A 14,960-nucleotide genomic window follows, 5' to 3' on the forward strand; every position below is an offset into this window, starting at 1 on the left:
GGTTCCAGCTATGGGACAGAACCGCTCAAGTTGTCGAGGAGAAGGAGGATGGAACCGGTACCTCCCCACCGACGTACGACCTGCCTCGCTCACAGAGATGGCATAGCTATTACCTCCTCACCAACGGACGTCCCGCCTTGTGCTCGGATATCTCTGTCCTTGCTTGTTTCCTTGGCCGGAGTGGGGACCCACTAGCGTTTCCGGGTCATCACAGGCTCTTCAAAGCGGCTTCCCCCGTCATAGTCCTACGCCCCTCACAACCTCTGCCTACCCCTCCTCCTCACTGCTCTCGGTGGACAACATGGGTAGTCCAGCCCTCTCGGTAATGGCCTCGCTGGTGGGCGCCTCTTCATGGGACCACATGGGGCTTTGGCAGTAGTGGATCCTGCTATTTGACGGAGCCGTTCAGGTCGTCGAGGAGAAGTGTGTCCAAAAGTGATACCGTACTTCCTGCAAGTGCTCCGCTGCCTGAGACCTGCGGAGCCCAGCAGTAGATAGAAGCCTGGCCGCCTTCCGCTCTACTCCGTCCATCTTGGTACATCCTGAAACGGATGGCTCCTCGCCGATCCAGTCCTCCTGTCCCAGGTACCACACCGGAGGGCGCTGCTCTCCGTTCGGTCCCTGCTCAGTCCCTGCTCCCAGTACCAACCCTCGCTTCTGTCCTCGGACGGAGCGGTCCCCCACCTGCGTTTTCAGATCACGACAGACTTTTCATAGGGGCTTCCCCCGGCTTAGACCAGTGCCTCACACCCCTCCCTCTGGATAGGAAGGTGGTGAAGTGGCTCTTCATAAGGGTGTTGATTTTTGTCATCAAGCCCTTCATGGGCAAGGTAATGTTGCTGCGCACCGTACACGTCCTTTGGTTGACCTCCCCGGTTTGGGATTGGTCATGTCTTTTGGTTGGGTTTTTGGTTGAGCACATATCTGGGTGGCCTCTTTCCCCACCCCCCTTTGGTATCTTTGCCACCCTCCTCCTAAGTATGAGTCTCCTATAGATGTGGTTCGTGGAAGTATATCGCATCGGAACAAATAACAAATTCTTAGTAATTTGTATTTTTCCTAGCTATACTTGCCACGAACCACATTTGTTTAACTGCCCGCCCTGCTTTCCCCATTAGATCACACAGGTGGAAGTTCATGGAGTTCATGGGCCAGGTTGGAACCTAAGCTGACCTCCGGTCATCCATGGCGGTGGGACAGGTGGGGATTTGGGGGGATGCCTATCCGGAGTTTTCTGGTCAGAGCTGGAACGATCCCAGGACTCTCCTATAGATGTGGTTCGTGGTACGTATAGGTAGGAAAAATACAAATTATTAAGAATGTCATATTTTTCATGAATATTTTTAGGAATTATCTTAGGGTTTCTGTTTATATTAGGGAAAACTTCAATAATTCCTCGACATAGACCAGCACTTGAGGTGCTGTGATAAGTACAATAGACGTGACCGTCTCTCTTATACACACTGAGTCCATGCCTTACCTGTTGATATACTACCCCTAGTACGTTGGAAGACAATACTATATTTCTTTATTAGAGTATCTTATAGTGCTGGATTCCCTGTTCTAACTTCTGCAAGAAATTTCTTGTGGACTACTCACCAGTCGCCAAAAAATAATTTTTTTCAATTGTCAAAACCACTTATTTTCTTCCCTTCATTAATCTTACTTTGTAATATGGTGCTTAGAATAGTATTTGCCTATTCATACTACCCTAAAATATCTTTTGTCTCATTTATTCTTTTTACCCATAGGACCCAAACTTCTAGAAAAAGCCCGGCGTGCCTTATTCGCATATTTTCTGAAATGGTAAAGGATGCTGAAGAAGTTATACCAAATTACTTGTATCACTGTAATGCTCAAGACCCAACGTAAGTATTACTTTTTCATACACGTATACTAATCATTCCTCCTTTAAAATAGGGAATGTCTTTACTTTCCTGCCAAGATTTAATATCCTTGACAGGAAAGTGGGAATGCTACTCACCTGCGCTTACCACCCATTAATAAATTAAATTACCTTCCAGATCCACCTGCTTTTTGTTAAAGGTCTTAGGTTAGTATAACTTGGAAACACTAAAGTACTTTGTTATGTTTTTGATAATTTCTTTCAAACATTTTTTCCTATTTTATATTCCCAAATCCTTGCTTCAGGTGTTCTGTAATTTATAAGCAGAAGAGACATATATGCATTAAAATATAACACATATTTCATATTATATCTTTTTGATTAAAATAATTTTAAATGCCCTTTTTATTTTTCCAACCTATACTATCCGAGTCCTTTATAAATGGGAATGTTTTCAGTGAAACGGAAACAGCCTTTGAATTTGTCAATGAAATACCTGTATTTAACAACATTTGATGAGCATGGACAAGTAGCCCAGCCCACTCTCTTGTCAGACTCATCACTTTTTACTGTCAGCTTATGACTCAGAGGGGTGGTTGAGGTAAGACGTTCATCTTTAAAGGACTCAGAATTTTATGGCTGGGAAAAATATCAATTACTTTTAAGATTAGTTATTTACTCATACAATTATACAAACATTTTGTCCTTTAAAATAAGGCATATGGTGGCCTATTTGATAACGTCCCTGACTGGTGATTGCCAGACTGGGCTTCGAGTGTCACTCAAACTCGTTAGTTCCTTTAGTTCCTTTGAGGTAATGATGGGGTGTTTGGAGGAGCTTATAGGTCCACCTGCTGCATCATCAGCAGCCATTTCCTGGCTCTCCCTGGTCCTAGCTTGGATGGAGGGGTCTTGGGTGATGATCATATGTATTTTTGGGCTCAAGCCATGTCGTCGTGATGGAAGTTCCTTAAAGTAGCTTCCTAAGGGATATATGTACTACAGTGATATTCCCAGAGAATTTTACCTTTAGGTATCCAGAATTCTAACTCCTGGCGCGAATATCCTTAAAATTTCTCCAAAGGATATCGCATAATATCAGCGGACGCATTCTTGACACGCCTCCATAGCAATCTGCACCCCAAACAGCGTTTTGGCTTCGAGGAGGATGTGGCAAAAGGGAGCCGTCCAAAGGCTCTTCCCGCTCTCGTAATACTATTGGGAAAACAACAGCGCCATTCCCACGACGGCGGACATTCCTTTTTTTGTAGCGATCTCGCTCGGTGATAATTTCCTGGTGATCTAACTTTTCGATCGTTTTACAGGATTATTACTATGCTTTCTCCATCTTCTTCCGCCTCTGGAAAGTTGAGTATCGGGTCTTTACTATGAGTATTTTTTAGCTCCTGTTTCACAATGAAATTATTTTATTGTGTTTAAGAGCTAGGCCAGTTACTGGAGGCGCCATGGCGCCGTCGTTTGTTAGGCATGTGTTATTTAGATAGCAGAATGACTTCCAGTTTTTAATAGCTTTAGTTAATTATTTCAATTATTTAGCTATTTAGGCAATTACTCATGTAAATTTTCGATAATGTGCATAATTTTTGTTTCCCCCTTTTCTCTGTCGATCGTATAGTTGGAGTTTCGGTGATTTAGGTAATTGAAATCTCGTATAGCCTAGGTAACCTTACCTAGACGTTTTACTATACGTTCAGACTTTCCCCGGTTACCCTCGTGTATTGTTTTCATTCAGTGGAGACTGATACCTCCTAGAATGTTATGAAACGTTACACGTCTCTTCGGAGACTTAAGGGTAATCTCTTTCCCTCTGAGTGTAGCCTCAGGCTACAACCCTAATAGCCGTGCCTTGAATTTTATTCAGACATGGCTAACTTAGGGTTTGTCCTGCCTCTTCCCTTAACCGTTGGTTGTGGTATACCATCGGCTTTTGGGATTTAGTCAGAATCTCAGAGTATTTAGTCTTATGTCGGCGACCTGCCGGCAGGCCGAATGGGTTGTAGGATACCATCATTCCCCTGCCGGCTAGGTGGCCGGCAATGGAGGTTACTCCTCATTAGCCGCACTTGAAGTTATGGTAGGATACCATCTTCTCCTTGTGACTAAAAGACTAGTCCTATGCCACAGTACTCTGGGCTGAAGAGTAATTTTCTTTAGCCTAGGATACGTGGCACTGGAACTCTGTTTCTTCTTTGTTGAGAGGAAGCGGCAGCGCCGCCATCCCCTTAACTGTGTCGGCAATCTCTGGGTTGGAGAACTGAGTCTCTCCTGTTCCCTAGGATTCTGCCGATACCGAAACAGAGTTTCTTTTACAGGTGGTAGGATTGACAATTTTTGCCAGTTCCTTTCACACTCGTTACAGGACCCTATTCCCTACCCCTCTGTCCTCTTTTGATGGCTGAGCCATTGTCTTTCTTTAGGCCGGCATCTTGCAACCTTCCTTTGCTGGTAGGTTGCCGGAGCCAGCCAGACTTCCTCTCGAGCCATGTCTTTGGCTGACGGCAGAGCATACTGCCGCCAACCACATCATCTGTCGGCAATTGCCGGCCTAGCCGGCAACTGCCGGCCCAGCCGGCAGCCAAGATGGCTGCTGGCGACCATGATGGCCGTGAGAGGGAAGTCCCTTCTGTTCCCAAGGTTCTTCAGTCCTACCTTGGACTGCTGCTACAGGTCCTGTTGCCGGGGTACTGCCGGCCCGGCCTGCACAGATAGTGCTGACTCAGTTGGCAGCACACCGACTGTACTGGTACTGCTGGACTTGCCGGCCAGCAGTGTATCGGAGGTACCTTGTTGGCAATAGTACTCTAGCTGCATGGAAGCCTGAATGGTACATTCTCCCCTTCTATTAGAACCTTCTTTCTGGAAAAAGGCAGTCAAATTAGACTTTTACATCCTTAATTACTGTATACATTCACAGTAAGGAGTAGCCTTTTTTCCATGCTATCTCTCTCTCTCTTTCTCTAGCTAGCATGCCGGGTATGCCGGCAAGACCTAGCTATGCCGGCTACATGCCGGCTGAACTACTGTATATTTTATACAGGTAGCCAGTATATCTGCATTATAGAATATAGTGCAGATAGAAAACTACTATATAGTTTATACTAGTAGTTATTTCCAATATATATTGGATATATTTTGGTTGAAAATGACATATGACGAAGTGAAAGTAAGAGAAATTGGCAATTTAGAGGAGGAGTGGAAGTTAGTAAAAGAAAATCTTGTTGGGATTACAAGTGATGTGTGTGGCAAGAAGGTTGTTGGAGGCAGCATGAGGAAGGGCAGTGAATGGTGGAATGAAGGAGTGAAGGTAAAAGTGGAAGAGAAAAAGAGGGCTTTTGAAGAATGGATGCAGAGTAATAGTGTAGAGAAGTATGAAAAATATAAAGAGAAAAATGTGGAAGTAAAGCGCAAGGTACGTGAGGCAAAGAGGGCAGCTGACCTGAGGTGGGGTCAGGGATTGGGTCATTCATATGAAGAGAATAAGAAGTTTTGAAAAGAAGTGAAGAGAGTAAGGAAGGCTGGCTCAAGAATTGAAGAGACAGTGAAAGATGGATATGGGAGGTTGTTAAAAGGAGAGGAGGCAAGGGAAAGATGGGAGGAATATTTTGAAAGTTTACTGGATGTTGAGGATAATAGGGAGACAGATATAATAGCTGTTGCAGGTGTTGAGGTGCCATTGATGGGAGATGAGAATGAGAGAGAGATTACAATAGATGAAGTGAGGAGAGCACTAGATGAAACGAGAGTAGGAAAAGTATCTGGTATGTATGGTGTGAGAGCTGAGATGTGGAAGGAAGGGGGTGTGACTGTACTTGAATGGTTGGTGAGATTGTTTAATATGTGTTTTGTGTTGTCAATGGTACCAGTAGATTGGTTTTGGGCATGTATTCTACCACTATATAAGGGTAAGGGAGATGTGCATGAGTGTTGTAATTCAAGAGGTATTAGTTTGTTAAGCGTAGTTGGAAAAGTGTATGGTAGAGTAATGATTGATAGGATCAAGGATAAAACAGAGAATGCAATCTTAGAAATACAGGGTGGTTTTAGAAGAGGTAGGGGTTGTATGAATCAGATTTTTACAGTAAGGCAGATATGCGAGAAATATTTAGCAAAAGGTAAGGAGGTGTATGTTGCGTTTATGGATCTGGAGAAAGCGTATGATAGAGTTGATAGGGAAGTAATGTGGAATGTGATGAGGTTATATGGAGTTGGTGGAAAGTTGTTGCAAGCAGTGAAAAGTTTCTACAAAGGTAGTAAAGCATTGCGTGTTAGGATAGGAAATGAAGTGAGTGATTGGTTTCCGGTGAGAGTGGGGCTGAGACAGGGATGTGTGATGTCACCGTGGTTGTTTAACTTGTATGTTGATGGAGTGGTGAGAGAGGTGAATGCTCGAGTGCTTGGACGAGCATTAAAACTGGTAGACGAGAATGGCCATGAATGGGAGGTAAATCAGTTGTTGTTTGCGGATGATACTGTACTAGTTGCAGACACAGAAGAGAAGCTTGGCCGATTAGTGACAGAATTTGGAAGAGTGTGTGAGAGAAGGAAGTTGAGAGTTAATGTGGGTAAGGTTATGAGATGTACGAGAAGGGAAGGTGGTGCAAGGTTGAATGTCATGTTGAATGAAGAGTTACTTGAGGAAGTGGATCAGTTTAAGTACTTGGGGTCTGTTGTTGCAGCAAATGGTGGAGTGAAAGCAGATGTACATCAGAGAGTGAATGAAGGTTGCAAAGTGTTGGGGGTAGTTAAGGGAGGAGTAAAAAATAGAGGGTTGGGCATGAATGTTAAGAGAGTTCTATATGAGAAAGTGATTGTACCAACTGTGATGTATGGATTAGAGTTGTGGGGAATGAAAGTGACGGAGAGACAGAAATTGAATGTGTTTGAGATGAAGTGTCTAAGGAGTATGGCTGGTGTATCTCGAGTAGATAGGGTTAGGACCGAAGTGGTGAAAGTGAGAATGGGTGTAAGAAATGAGTTAGCAGCTAGAGTGGATATGAATGTGTTGAGGTGGTTTGGCCATGTTGAGAGAATGAAAAATGGATGTCTGCTAAAGAAGATGATTAATGCAAGAGTTGATGGGAGAAGTACAAGAGGAAGGCCAAGGTTTGGGTGGATGGATGAAGTGAAGAAAGCTCTGGGTGATAGGAGGATAGATGTGAGAGAGGCAAGAGAGCGTGCTAGAAATAGGAATGAATGGCGAGTGATTGTGACGCAGTTCCGGTAGGCCCTGCTGCTTCCTCCGATGCCTTAGATGACCGCGGAGGTAGCAGCAGTAGGGGATTCAGCATTATGAAGCTTCATCTGTGGTGGATAATGTGGGAGGGTGGGCTGTGGCACCCTAGCAGTACCAGCTGAACTCGGTTGAATCCCTTGATAGGCTGGAGGAACGTAGAGAGTAGAGGTCCCCTTTTTTGTTTTGTTTCATTTGTTGATGTCGGCTACCCCCCAAAATTGGGGGAAGTGCCTTGGTATACGTATGTATGATTTTGGATATCCAACACAGGCATTCGCTGAGCCCAATCCTATATTGAATGAATATGATTTCTTCAATATCCTGATTAGAAATTCGTATTAGGATTACCCTACAATATTAAACACTTCAAGGCAGGAGTAATACACTCCTAACCCTTAAAGGGTGGAGCCTTTTTCCTTGAGTCTCCCTGATCAGGAAACTCTATATTTTAATATAGTAGGAAGACTATAGCAAATAGGCTGAGTGGGATATACAAATATATGTCTTTATTTTCCTAATCCAGTTGGCTTCATGCTAGATGGACCATACTATCATATGCTACTATGAAGGCAGCATGATGACTAGACTACAATACGTGATGTACGGTAGCCAGTAAATTGCAATATAGACTTACTGCAATTAGAAAACTACAGTACCATGATACAGTAGTATTTTCTGACAAACCTTGGGTACCCTTGTACGAGCATTCTGCTGGTACCGTTCATATATTGAATGAATAGTTTTCTTCAATATTCTGATCGAGAATCAGTCATCCTGACCCCACAGTATTAACATTATTTTGGGACAGTGATTTGATACTTCTCTACCCCTAGGGGTGAGAGTCCTTCTACTTGGAGTTACTCTATAGAGAAATCTCCATGTAGTTAATACTGAGGGTAGGCAACAGCATTTGCTCACAGGGGTACACAAGTATGTATCTCCTACTATCCCTTTATAGCTTACTATCCTAAGCTACTCTATTGTAAAGGACATTTGCATGTTGACTGTCAAGGAGATAATCCATTGTATACTCATTTGGTTTTACTCTCTTTACAGGAGGAACACCAGATACCTAGTGCTGCAGTCCTCTGCAAGGCCAAGAGTAAGTATTTTTATGGTCATAATACTTGCAGGTTTCATGCCCCCTGCAATATTATTTCCGGATCCCTACATTATTGGAACCCACAGGTTTGCAATATATGTCGGACATTAATGTCCAAAGGTTTTGAAAATCCCAAGTCTATAGAGACTAGGGATACAGCTCAATATAAATTACGCAACTGGGTGAGAGGCTTTCAAAAGATCTCTCCGGGACCTTTCCTACCTGATGATGGGATGCGTAAGCTACTATTTCCGGAAGCAAGTGAGGAAACAGTAGTGCCTCAGGAGCTAACTACATCCCCTGATGGCCAGAAAACCTTTGGGATTAAGGGCAAGCAATGCCCCAAGGTAGAAGAGGAAAATGTTGCGTCGGAATTTCCTCCGCCTGTGCCGGCTTTAGAGCCATCGATGTCGACATCTTCGTCTTCTACCCCTAATTTGGATAATGTTGTACAATTATGTATCCAACTAAAGAATCAAATAGAGCGCTTTCGTAGACAAAACGAAAAGCAGGAAGTAAAACGCAAGATAGATCCTCGTAAAGTTTCTCTTGTCGCTTCCCAGGGGTCAGTCAAACGACCCATGAATCAAGACCTACCAACATGCTCCATAACCAATCCCTGGAGGTTCGCGGAGCAGATGCCGATTTCAAATGGCAATCTCTGCATCTCAGAGAAAATAGGTGCTGTTCCTTTGGACAAAATTCAATTTTGGCCAAGCTTTGATGCTTTCCCTAATTGTTGGGTTCGACTGAAGTACGAACCAAAGTCAAAAAAAGGAATGTAACCAAAGGAGGTCTTGATTCTCGACCATGATAAGGCACAGACTATCCTTTCAGGTAGTCTAAGAAAGGCGGGTTATTCAGAGTCGATGGTATTCTCACTGAATAACGGACACCCTTCCTTTCTTGCTCCTACTTCACTCTCATTCCCCTTTATGGGGAAGGCATTTACTTCTGTTGCCAAAAGCGGTAGAGGCGGGTAAGCCATGTCCCACACTCGATGAGTGCAAGCCTTTGTCACCAACTTTTCCCGGATAGGAAAAGGATTGGAAGGAAGTCCATTTGACATTTTCAATAGGAAAATTAGACAAGAACGTCGCAAGTCATCAATTCAAGGTATGTCTCCCTAAATTGTCTGAGTTGCTCTTGTGTAATGAACAGGAGTCAAAGGAGAGACTTGCGACATCCCTTTCTCTACAAAACTACACAGAGTTGTGTTCAACCTACGAGAGTAACCCAGACATGCTCATGGTCATAGCCAAAATGCATATGGCTATCTTGGTAAAGGACCTTTATGCCTTTATGCAGGCTAGGAGAGCATGTAGACAGTTTGTGTTCGCTGATGCAACAGTAAAACAAGAAACAAGGAAGGTAATATCTTCCAACATCTGGGGTAAAGACCTCTTCCCACACGAGGTCACTAAGGAAGTAATTAAGAACGCCACCATGGAGAACATAGGTCTTCTCCAAAAATGGGGCATTCCTTCAAAGAGAAAATCTTCTATGATTGTGGGTCCCCAACCTAAAAAGAAGATTGGAAATGCTGGAAATATCCGGGCTGCTCAACAACATCCCAATATTCCAGTGACCACGATGCTACAGGCAGATGATCAAAAGTCTAAGCCTACTGACTACTCGAAGCATAAAGACGTTTCGGCTAGGAGGAACTCTCAGGATCGCAGGACCTTCGATCCTTCGGTCCAAAGCCTATTCAAGATGAGCCATTGATGGGAAACAGAAATGTCCTTACCATCATTTCCTTACCTTCTCCTACAGTTCAAAACCCTCCTGGAGTAGTATACCTGAGAGCTATAGAGCATACAGGTAGTAAGAAAACTTTAGCTCATCGAGTTCCAGGGAAGGTTGCTTCGTGTTCACGAAAAGGACTCAAGATATCAATGAGCCATTCTGAACTTGTCGCCACTCAACAAGTTCATAAAAAACAGCAAGTTCTGAATGTTAATCCTTCTGAACATGTGGACCTTGTTCCAATTAAGGGTGTTCGTAGTTTTGTCAGACCTGAAAGGTGTCCTTCGGAACCTTCCAGTCAACCACCCCCCTTCCTCCTATCTAGAATTCATGTAACAGAGAGTAAGATTCATCCTAAGGAAGATATGTGTCGGACTCACAGTTTTAAGTATCTTCAAAGGATTGACGAACTTAGTCACGTCAAATTCAAGCCTAGAAATAGTTCAGGTATTAATATACCTGATCAAGAGGCTGGAGTGGGCAACACCCGAAGTGTCCGGCCAATGTGCATTCAAAGAGATGACCCGGTTCCTGGGACATCACGGATGCAAGATAGGCGTCTAGAAGTCTCGACTTTCTCCAGCTCAGGGGTTTCGATGTTTAAAAAGCTATCGAAGCCCTCAGTCACATCAACTCTCCTCTCCTTTGGAAATATAAAAGGAGCTCGTGAGGTCTGTCAAGAGACTCAGGTATTCAGTCAGAATACCAAAATGCCAACAGGAAAAAGCGCTAATCTTTCCCCAGTTCGCTATAGTGACAGACCTGGTGCTAAGGGCACACCGGAAAGATGCGTTAAGAGCTTGGAGAAAACACGCATCAAACGCTTGAAGAGATAAAAAAAGACTCAGATCGGTCCCTCTTTAATCGCTTCTCTAACAGAAATTAGAGCACGAAAGTCCCAAGACTCTGCTGGTCCTTTCATGGGTGGGGAAGCCCCCTCCTCACAGATCAGGCTCCCTACGAGTGATCTGGGACACCGAAGCGATAATAAGACGTCACATTCGAACGTCTCATTCAGTCTTGGTGAAGTTACCCATCCCTCTCTTGAAGGGACGGCACCTACCAGCAGTTCATTTACAACTGATCCACGATGTGACGGTGGATACTCTATTTCGATACAAACCGATAGAATTGGAATGGTCCATGGGCGCAGACATATTCCCTCCCAGATGGGAACAAGTCCCAGAACTGCAATTCGACCTCTTCATCACGAGCGTCTTCAAGAAACTACCTCGCTATATAGCCCCATATGAGGATCCTCTAGTGGGACTGAAAGACTAGATGAGGCTGGTCCTAGCTCTAACCCTAGGTATATTTCTGAAGATTCAGAAATTAACTGCCTTCATTTTATCACTGAGAACCCAAACCCTTCATTTCATGATTTTCTCGCTCTAGTGGTTAGTAAAAGGTTTAGGATCTCAAAAGGCAATATAGAATTCTTAGAAGAATACAAGGCCAAGTCAACTAGAAGACAATATGAGTCTTCCTGGAAAAAGTGGGTTGCGTTTGTCAAAGCAAAAAGACCGAAAGAAATTTCAATGAACTTCTGTCTGTCCTTCTTTGTCCACCTTCATAGCCAAGGTCTGGCGGCCAATACGATAAATACGTGCAAGTCAGCCTTGACTAGGCCTCTGTTATATGCCTTTCAAGTGGATCTGGTGAATTAAATCTTTGATAAGATTCCGAAGGCATGTGCTAGGCTTAAGCCCGCGGTACCACCAAAGCCCATCTCTTGGTCTTTGGACAAGGTCTTACATTATTCCTCATCTCTTACGGATCTAACCCAAAAGGTTATTTTTCTGTTCGCTATCGCCTCCGGGGCTAGAGTTAGTGAAATAGTGGCCCTATCCAGAGATGAGGGTCACATTCAGTTCACGTAAGTGGGAGAACTGAATCTATTTCCTGATCCATCCTTTCTCGCTAAAAAAGAGCTACCCACTAAGAGGTGGGGTCCCTGGAGAATCTGCCCTCTGAAGGAAGATGTCTCTCTATGTCCTGTAGTGTGTCTAAAGGTCTATCTTCATAGAACTTCAGACTTCAGGGGAGGACAGCTCTTAAAAGGAGAAACTTCTGGATCAAATTTATCCCTAAAACAACTAGGGTGAAGCTCACCTACTTTATTTGTAGAGCGGATCCGGACAGTACTCCCGCAGGTCATGATCCGAGAAAGATTGCTTCATCACTGAACTTCTTTCAGTATATGGACTTTGAGCACCTTCGTTCATACACTGGATGGAAATCATCCAGAGTGTTTTACAAACACTATGCAAATCAAGTGCATGAACTGAAACACTTCGTAGTGGTGGCAGGTAGTGTATTAAAACCTGCCCCCTAATTACTGTAGTAAACAGTTTTTGGTTTGGGACCTCACATGTCCTCGCACATGTAATGGATGAGAATCATCCAGAGTGTTTTACATACACTATACTAGACAAATCCATGATATGAAGCAATATGTGGTGACGCCAGGTAGAATATTTAACCTGCCGTCTAATTCTACGATGAACAACTAATTGACTGGGACTGTCAATTAAAGGGAGAAGAGGTCACCCTTCTTAGGTGTGACTTCTTTTGAATAAGTGTTACCATGATAACACTGGCTCTGTTCAAAATCCCAGGTGTGGAATTATACAGATAGCACTAGTGCCAGTGTACGAAGTACACAGTGCAGATAGAAGTAACCAGTACAGGAATTATGAAGAGAAATTGTTTTATAATTTTCTTCAGTCTGAGAGTGGCACTCATCATTTCTTCCTTCAAGAAGGAAATATAGTCTTTGTACTTGTTACAGGTATAATCCCATTGTCATACTACATTCGTTTTACTGAACATCTTTTAGTCATTTATTAGTAATAAATGTCTATCAGAATGTAGTGCGTCCACCTTCGCCAGGCAATTGTATGTATACATGCGAGAGTTCTTCAACTTACCAAAGTAAGTATCCCTCATATATTTGTATGCATCAAATAATAGATATAAGAGGCACTGATGTTATTTTAGCAAATATACAACTATGAGACTATTTGTATATTCAGTGTGTACTTATGTTTGGTCATACTATGTATGTTAACCTCAAGATCCCTTTTCTACTGTCTAGAATGACTCTTCCCTGTAGGAGACAGGAAGCACTAACTTTGGTTATGATTAGTGATGGTGACGAATAACGGTAACGTCCCTTGTCTCGTGTGGTCCCCATGACCATAGAAAAGGTTGCTATAAGGTTAAGGCACTGATTAAAAATCCACAGGTACACTAATGCTCTGGTATGTTTCCATCACGACGACATGGCTTGAGCCCAAAAAACGGATTTTGAGCGAAGCGAAAAATCTATTTTTGGGTGAGATGGCCATGTCGTCCTGATGGACCCACCCATCTCTTCTAAAAGAAAAGATCTTTACAGTATCCCTCTCGTGGGACTGTATCTGTAACACCACGCTCAATGTTACAAGGAATGTCCGCCGTCGTGGGAATGGCGCTGTTGTATTCCCAATAGTATTACGAGAGTGGGGAGAACCTTTGGACGGCTCCCTTTTGCCACATCCTCCTCGAAGCCAAAATGCTGTTTGGGGTGCAGATTGCTATGGAGGCGTGTCAAGAATGCGTCCGCTGATATTATGCGATATCCTTTGGAGAAATTTTAAGGATATTCGCGCCAGGAGTTAGAATTCTGGATACCCAAAGGTAAAATTCTCTGGGAATATCACTGTAGTACATATATCCCTTAGGAAGCTACTTTAAGGAACTTCCATCAGGACGACATGGCCATCTCACCCAAAAATAGAATTTTCGCTTCGCTCAAAATCCGTTATATGGTCAGTCTCTAGGGTATTGTCCTGCTTGCTAGGACAATGTCATTGTCCCTTGCTTCTACCATTCATTAGAAACTTTTAAACCTTAAATCTTACCTCATTTTGGCGAGAGAAAGTCCTATTGGATCAAACTGATTGTTTTTTTTTTCTCTCCCTGAATATGCAATCTCCTTGGTCCCATAGGATAGCAAGAGAGCTGACCTCAATAACCTCCTATTGGTCATTACTTGGATGAGTAGGCTGATAGATCTTGGCCATGTACCTGGTTATGTACTGTGTATTTGATCAGTGAAGGAGTCTTTCTTCCCCCAAATGTAATAACAGGCTTATGGTGACGATTGGGTTTGGTATGCATTCCATATGCATTCCATCATTCATTGCTGATGAACAGACAATCAAATTTACATATTTAAGAGGAACTCCATAATAACACAGGACTCTCCAAAAAGTTGGTCAGTGTACACTATCAAAGGCTTTTTCATAGTCCACAAATGTCATCTAGTGTTTGTCTATAATCTACACATTGCTCTACATTGTCTTAAAATCACAAATTTTAAGTAATTGTATTTTTCCTAACAGTACTTACCTCGAACTACTTTCTTAGGAGTACCTGGGATCTCCTCCCATCCAACCAGAGTTTTGTGTAGTTAACCCTACTTCCGTTTTCTGTGAGGGCTAACCTCAGGCGGATGGATACGTACCCTGAGGCTAAGCCCGGGTCAGGAAGCGTGCTAGCTTGGGTCTCGACCCTCAGTAAGTTCTTGGTTGCTTAGTTACCTAAAGGGTCAGTAAGGCACTCGGGGAAGGAAGGGCGGGCCATTACCCGAAAGTGGTTCGAGGTAAGTACTGTTAGGAAAAATACAAATTACTTAAAATTTGTGATTTGTTCCAATACAGAGTACTTACCTCGAACTACTTTCTTAGGAGACTTACACTTTAGGAGGTGGGAGTGTCCTTCTCGACCCATAGACCTAGCTAAGCAGGATGAGTGGAACCTAGATAGGGGGCTAGGTTCAGAGCTGATCAGAAAACGAAACGGGAAACAACACAAAGAGCTCATGTTAGTGTCTAAGTAACTCAACTGTGCAAGAATTCCTCGGATACATGTCCTTTCGATGATCACGTGTCTTGAGAGCTGGTTCAGGGGCTACCTGAGACTATCTTCGAGTGGAAGAGGGGGGAAGGAAGAGCAAGGGGGTT

At 43.4% G+C, this 14,960-nt stretch overlaps 1 pseudogene; it reads left to right on the plus strand.

Moving 5' to 3' along the window:
- LOC137654100 (uncharacterized) overlaps positions 1–14,960 on the plus strand; it is a 119,640-nt pseudogene that overhangs the window by 53,356 nt on the left and 51,324 nt on the right.

Source organism: Palaemon carinicauda, chromosome 15 (assembly GCF_036898095.1).
Source record: "Palaemon carinicauda isolate YSFRI2023 chromosome 15, ASM3689809v2, whole genome shotgun sequence".
In the NCBI taxonomy this organism is placed as follows: domain Eukaryota; kingdom Metazoa; phylum Arthropoda; class Malacostraca; order Decapoda; family Palaemonidae; genus Palaemon; species Palaemon carinicauda.